This window comes from Diabrotica undecimpunctata, chromosome 8 (genome assembly GCF_040954645.1).
Source record: "Diabrotica undecimpunctata isolate CICGRU chromosome 8, icDiaUnde3, whole genome shotgun sequence".
Classification (NCBI taxonomy): Eukaryota; Metazoa; Arthropoda; class Insecta; order Coleoptera; family Chrysomelidae; genus Diabrotica; species Diabrotica undecimpunctata.
Window position 1 is genome coordinate 3,194,035 of NC_092810.1, and position 8,011 is coordinate 3,202,045.

An 8,011-nucleotide genomic window follows, 5' to 3' on the forward strand; every position below is an offset into this window, starting at 1 on the left:
ACCCTCCTCAGCGGTGAATTACCGGCTGGATCACCTTGATTGGGACGCAACATCGGCACGGCATTAACCCGATCTCTTATTCACGCACAATTCTCACGCATTCTAGCACTTTATCACTACGACTGAATTCTTCTCTCTCTCTCTCTCTATTCCTCCCTGTTTATGTTCAATCTTACCCCTTCCTCATTCTGCCTTATCTTCTTGCTGGTCCTGGGCACCCTGCCTCCCTTCGGGTCGCCTTTCTTCTTGTTCCTTTTTTTCCATTGATTGCACCCTACTTCCTAGCTCTCTCTCAAGCAGGCTCCTCTCACCTATCCATCTATCGCATACCAATAGAGTGTGTGGGACAGTGTCCGATATTTCAAAATACAGCATTTGTCATTTTCTGCCTTTCCAAATCTCTTAAGGTATGCCCTGAAGCAACCATGTCCTGTAAGCATCTGCATCGGGAAGTAATCCAAACGCCGGTGCCCGCAATCCATCTATCTTCTCAGATTAGAAATCAACGACTTCGTTCACTGCGCCACCCTTCTCATCTCGTCCCATTCCTCTTGCCACACTATTATGGATCTCTCCCTTTCTTCTTTTTTTAAACGTTCTGTTGCTATATCTTCATTTTTTCTCTCTTATATTCTTCCTCTTTCCTTCACTAGCACATGCATCGGAATACACTCAGTGATAACTCCTAACACCTCGGCAGAGTCTATTCTGTATGCACATGCCACCCTCAATAGACTCTTCCTATCTGCTCCGGTAAGCTGATTTCTGCACACCTTTGTTAAAACTGCAGTACTCCAGACAGACGCAGCGTAGAGGACGATCGATTGCACAACAGAATGAAGAGCCCTCCTCCTCTCAGTTTTGGGCCCTCCGATGTTGGGCATGATCCCACCCAATGCAGCGGATCTCACCGCAGCTCTTTGAGTCACCGTTTTTACGCGCTCCCCCCCTTTCCGTTTTGACTCAAAGTCACCCCTAAATACGTCACGCATTTCTTTGTAACCACTCTCTTTCCTGCATATTCGAATATTATCCCATCTCTTTTCCTTGAGAATTATAGCCTCGGTCTGTCCCGCAGCCAGTTCTAGCTCATGCATTTTCATTCATTCCTTGACTTGGTTGCATATACACTGTGCACCAAAGATAAGGAACTCCTTGTCTCGCGCCACTACCAGCATATCGACGTCGTCCGCAAATGCGAAAGGTTTTACACCCTCTCCGTATTGTTGGCTCACAACACCGTCATATGTCAAGTTCTACAGCGTGGGTCCTAGGACCGACCCCTGCGTCACTCCAGCCGTCACGTCAACCTCTTCTTTTTCTTCTTAGAATGGCGCTACAACCCTTTGTGAGTCTTGGCCTGCTTAACAATATTCTTCCATTATATATCTGCGCTCTGCATTAGTTCATCCAGCTCGTGGTTCATTTTAATTCTCCACGAACCATCGCTGCATTGGATTAGTCCAAACATCTTCCTTAGTACGTCACGTCAACCACTACTCTTTTTTCTACCACAATTTTCCTCTCTGACAAATAGTCGGAGACCAAATTCATCAAGTACTTCGGACACCTTCTCTCTCGTAGAGCCTTCATTACCTCTTTCCATTTTAATGTGTTGAACGCATTCCGGACGTCAAACAACAGTAGGATTGCACACCTCTTGTTAACCCCCACCCCGCGTAACTCCCGGAAGACTTCCATCAGCGCATCCACCGTGCTCATGTTCTTTCTGAAACCGTACTGCCTGGGTGACAGCCCGCCTGACTCTTCAATCACTGTGTCTATTCGCCCTCTTAGGAGCCTCTCGTATAATTTACCTATGCACGACAGAAGGCAAACAGGTCGATATTTGTCTTCCCCGTTTGGGAGTAGCACGAGATTCGAGATCTTCCAATTTGCCGGAAATCGCTGAGTTTCAAGCAGTACATTCATGTGTTGCAAAAGCCACGTCGGCTCTATACTGCCAATAATTGCCAAATGTAGTGTTACACAACAAGAGTATAAAGTTAGAAGAGTCCAAACTGCTATAAGTGGTTAGAGTGTATTGATCGACTTTTCCTGCTAATATTTTAAGAGTATGAAAGTAAGTTTTTGTGGTATATCTCTTTCTAAAACATATTTGCTCTATAATTGGCAGTAGGTGGTAATAGGATGTCAACAGTTGACATACCACGGGTATTTGACCTGATAGGAATTAGTCACGTTCTGTTTTCATCAGTTTTCCTGTATTTAATTCAACTCTTAGATATGTTTAAAAGAAAAGAAGTGTTTCACGATTAAAACATCGTCTCCTACTTAAATTTGATTTATGGTTTTCTTCACTCTTGTTTGTATTTTAAGACCCATGACTTTGGCCGCTCTCAATTGTGAATATGTTTTTGTCGCCTCCTTCATCTACGGAACATGATGTAAGCGGCAAGTTGTACTGATTGTTGTTATTAGATTGGCTTCTCTGACATTCAGCTATTTTATAACACCTTAAAAGTGTTGGAGTCAGCCCATCACCTTGTTTTAAACCTTGGACCATTTCTAGATTTTTCTACAGAATATTGTGTTTCCAAAATTTAGTTAAAGCTTGTTTTGTAGTAAAGACCTATCTGACCTATTGTCGACCTTCTTGCCAAAAGTCGGTTTAATATTCCATGATAATATTTTCACTTAATGGTTAAAGCAGCTTATTAAGGATGAGTATTAAGATTTTATAAGCTAAACAAAAATTAAAACATAATTTTTGCGAATATAGATTTCTTATCATAATACAAAAAGTTCGTACTTGCAAACAATCTCCAGAAATCCCTCCAGATTCCCACAATCGTCTATAAACAGTAGCGAAACTGTATCAATGCCAAAGTATTATTTATATTATTTATTTGTTACTTGAATTATTACGCAACTTATTGATATTAGAATGTACTTAAGCAATGACGAAATGTGATTCAAAATAAAAAAAATTGATTTATTGACTTTTATTTTGTCTTAATCCTCTAATCCTAATATCCAGCTAGGCTTCTCTTTAGAATGATTGATTTGAGAATCCTTAGGAATATTCAATAATCAAACAATTGTAATAAAGAAGGGGAAAGAGCTTTCGATTGAATCACCTATCCTCGTCCATACGTATTCCGAAGAAATTATCCAAAAAGCGCTAGAGGGACAAACAATAGGATAAAAGTGAATGAAAATCTGTAATCAATTTAAGATATGTTGATGATACGGTACTGATAGCGGAATATCTCGAAGATCTACAGCAACCCTTAATCGAGCTATGGAACACAGAAGATCTAAATAGACAAAAAACAACGATGGATAACCGAGGAAATTCTTGAATTGATGAATCAGAGAAGGCAATAGAAAAAAAAACACAAAAGAATATACGAAAAAACAGAAATTAATAAAACGAAAGATAAAAATTGCAAAATAAAAGTAAATGGTGGATAAATGCGTTAAAATAAAAGAGTTAGAATACAAACATGACACATTCAATATGTTCAAAAAAGCAGAGAATTAGCTGACCTCTATCATAAGAAAACTCCTCATACAACAGGTAAACTATGATAAATGAAGAAGACTTTCGGAAAACTTGGTATACATACATAAATGAACTATTTAATGACTTTATACCAAAAGAACAACAGAGATCAGCTAAAGACGGAGGACCAGAAATACTAAAGGTAGACTAGGTATAAACTTGGCAAAAACGAGAAAAGCTGTTGGTCCTGATAACATCCTGGCAAATATGTCTGAATTAATAACTTTACTTATAAGCTTTATCAGTCACACTTTAAAGTGATTCTTACGTATAATACCCAGTAGAATAATTAATAAGTGTGAAGAAGATTAAGATAAAACACAATTTGGATTTAGAGATGGATTAAGAACTAGAGAAGCAAATTTTGCACTGAATTATTTGCCACTGAAATGTTGAGATCAACGTGAAGATGTCTTTATTGTTTTTATTGATTATGAAAAGACCTTCAATATAGTACACCATGACAAGTTAATTAAAATATTAAGAGATAAAGGAGTTGATCACGCTGGTGTCCCCTGTTAACTGAGCAACCCAGCTGGAGATCCGGTATCCAACGCGGGTGGAAAGTTGGGTCGGAAACTGACGAGAGCGGGTGAAATGGCCCTCCGAAAAGGGGGTTTGGCGTTGGGTTAACTACCCAACTCGGTAAAACCCCATAGTTACGATATCGAAAGTCAAAAATGCCAGACGAAAATCTCGACGACGACTTATGCAACCAAATAAAAACCTGAATGATGGAAATAATGATCTTAATGTATATACCTGGAACGTTCGCATACTTAACGAACCTGGAAACATCCGCAAACTGTGTGACATATTAGCACAATATAATGCTGATATTACTGCAATACAAGAAGTACGATGGACAGGCCATGGCATAATCCAAAAAGCAAACTACAATATATACTATAGTTGCCATAGAACCAGACATGAATTTGGGACAGCCTTTATAGTCAAGTCAAGCACTTGGTTATAGATTTTATGCCGATAAATCCGCGAATGGGCTACTTAAGGATCAGGGGCAAGTTTTTTAATATTAGCTTATTAATGTACATGCCCCAACAGAGGACAAGGAAGACGAAGAAAAAGACAATTTCTATGATGAATTAGAAAGAACATAAGACAATTGTCCCAGAAATGACATTAAAATAGTAATCGGTGATCTGAACGCAAAAATCGGAAGGAAAGGAATATATCTACCACACATTGGTAAATATAGTCTCCATAATAATACTAATTCGAATGGACACCGAGCAGTCACCTTCGCAGCCTCAAAGAACATGATCTTAGGAAGCACAAGTTTTCTACACAAAAAAATACATATGGGGACTTGGACCTCGCCTGATGGATTAAGAACAACCAAATTGATCATGTGATCATAGATGCTAGACACTTCTCCCACTTTATGGATGTCCGCACCTATCGAGGTGCCAATATTGATTCAGATCATTTTCTAGTTGACAAAAGAATTGGAGCTAGAATCTGAAATGCGAAGAAGGAGAGAAGTACCAAAACAAGGCGCCTTAATATTGAACTCCTCAAAAACCCGCAAACGAAAGAAAGGTTTCAAAATTATATCGAAACTAAATACATAACTAAAGAGAATCTAACAGTTAATGAACAATGGGAAATGTGTAAAAATTATATTAAAGACGCAGTAAATAACATTCTAGTGCCGCAAAGACCACCACCACGAAATGGGTGGTTCGATGCTGAGTGCGAGGACATTACAAGAAGAAAGAACAATGCATATAAACTGATGCAGCAAGGAAGAACCCGAGAAAAGGAACAAAAATATTAAGAGAAGAGAAGTACATCCATCGGAGAAAAAAGCGAACTTATGAAAATAGAATATTGGAAGAACTTGAGGCATTAAAAATGGAAAATCAAACAAGAAAATTCAATAAAAATCTAAATAAAGCAAGAAAAGAATTTAAACCAAGGATCGGACTATGTAAGGATAAGGAGAGGCATATATTCAATACAAAAGAAGAAGTATTGAAAAGGTGGGTGGAACACTATAAAGAACTACTTACTATCGAAGTAGAAGATCCAAATCAACCACCCCCAGGAGCAAGCAACAATACACCATTGGAGCCTCCATCAATTTAAGAAGTACAAGATGCAATAAAACACATAAAAAATAATAAATCTCCGGGAAGTGATGGTATACCCGCGGAACTTATTAAATGTGGAGGCGCTACTCTGACTAATCATATATATAAAATCATACTGAAAGCCTGGAATGAGAAACAAATCCAGGAAGAGTGGTGTATTGGGATCGTTTGCCCGCTAAACAAAAAGGGTATTCAATTGGAATGTAGAAACTATAGGGGAATAACCCTCCTTAATACAGCATACAAAATATTTTCGAGTATTTTATATGGTAGCCTTAGTGCATATTCAGAGGAGCTTCTTGGCGAATATTAAAGTGGTTTTAGGCCTGGTCGATCAACAACAGAACAGACCAGATCTTTGTGCTAAGGCAAATACTGGAAAAAACCAATGAATTCAATTTTTGAAATCGGCCTATGATAGTGTCCTAAGAAATGAATTGTATGAAGCCATGGATGAATTCCACATCCCCGATAAATTGATAAGATTGGTTAAGGCTACAATGCGTAAAGTTGTTTCATCATCATCATCAGTAGCTCGACAACCCTTTCTGGGTTGTCGAGGATTTGTTCTGACTTGTTCTAGGATTTTCCGCCATTCTGTTCTGTTCGTTGCTTTGTTTTTCCAGTTGGTAATCTTAAGTGTTTTCAGATCTTGTTCCACTTGTTCCATGTATCTAAGTTTGGGTCTTCCCTTTGACCTTCTTCCTACTGGTGTTTGCCTCATAATATGTTTTGGTGTTTCAGTCTCCAACATTCGTTCAACATGGCCCATCCAGCGCAGACGTCCGATCTTTATGGATGTTATGATCTCGGGTTCATTGTATGCTGTGTACAGTTCAAAGTTATATCTTCTGCGCCATTTTTCCTTTACCCCCTTATATATGTGTCTAAGGATTTTTCGTTCAATAGGTTTTCATCGCTTTTCGATAGTGTCCATGTCTCTGATCCGTAAAGTTGTTTGCAAAGTCGAAATACAGGGCGAACAATCACAGTCATTTGAAACTGAAACGCATGTTGGGCTGCGACAGGAAGATGCGCTGGCGTGTCTTCTTTTCGACATAGCTCTGGAAAAACGCAAGGTATCAAAGATAAAGTAAAATAGAAAACCCTAATTTACGACCATTTTTTCTCAGTCAACCTTATATCATCATATAAAGAAAACAAAATAGCTTTCATTTGATACAAAAACATGCATTATACGTCAATAGCAGCGTATTTTATTTAAAAAATAAATGAACAAAAACAGTTCGCTCAAAAATTAATTACTATCATTTGAATTAAGAATATTTGCGGCCACTTTTTTACTGGCAACCTATTATAAATGTATTCTCCTACTTTTAAATGTGTGTAAAAATGTGTGTTTGATTAACTACGTTATGAACGTAGTGATTTTGAAGTGGTATCTCTATTATCTGCTATCGCTTGGTTGTACGATGTTTTTGCGCGGGCCCGAAATAATATTTAATAATAATAATTGTTCTGAAACAAAATATATGGTATTTAATCGCTTGGCTTATCAAAATACACAATCACAAGAAGATGGACAATTAATACAAAGAGTATCCAATTTTAAATACCTATAGGTTGATGTATTACTGAACAACTAGATCCAGAAATAAATTAAAATTGAGATGGCTCGTGCCTTTTTTTAATAAGGTAACTTGTCTGTAACGATAACTTGAAACTTCAATTTCGAAAACGCAGGATTAAATGTTACATATGGTCAGTTTTCTTATATTATATGGTGTAGAAGCATGAACCTAATATCTATTATTATCCGCTTAGAGCCTTTTGAAATGTGGTTGTTTATATGAACACTAAAAATACTGTGGATGGCTAAGCAGACAAATGAAGCAGTTCTCAACAGAGCAGAAGCTACTCTTCAACTGATTAATAGTGTCAAATTCAGCAAAGTAGCATATGGTGGATATATAATGCGGGGAAAACAGTATAATATTCTTCGACTAATTACGACGGGTAATGTCGAAGGACGCAGGGGAATTGCTAGAAAACAAGCCTAGTGGTTGAAAAATGTCAGAGAAGAAGAACTGTTTAGAATGGTTCAAGACAGAGAGAGTCTTGTTGTGATAATCGCCAACGTTAAGGGGACTTAATAAGACATATTAAGAAAAAGGGATGACGGCTTTCCGAGGGAAGAAAGATATGCAATCACTCAAATAGTTATCCAAGAAAGGTAGATTGCAAACAAATATCGTGGCTGCTGAATATAAAGAATTGGACAGGTATAAATATCATTTGTGAGCACTGTCATGCCGCAAAAAATAAACGTTCGGCCTGGAAAGATAATTCGCCAACGCATTACAGATGCACGGCACTAGAAGAAGAAGAAGAAGATTATAACATT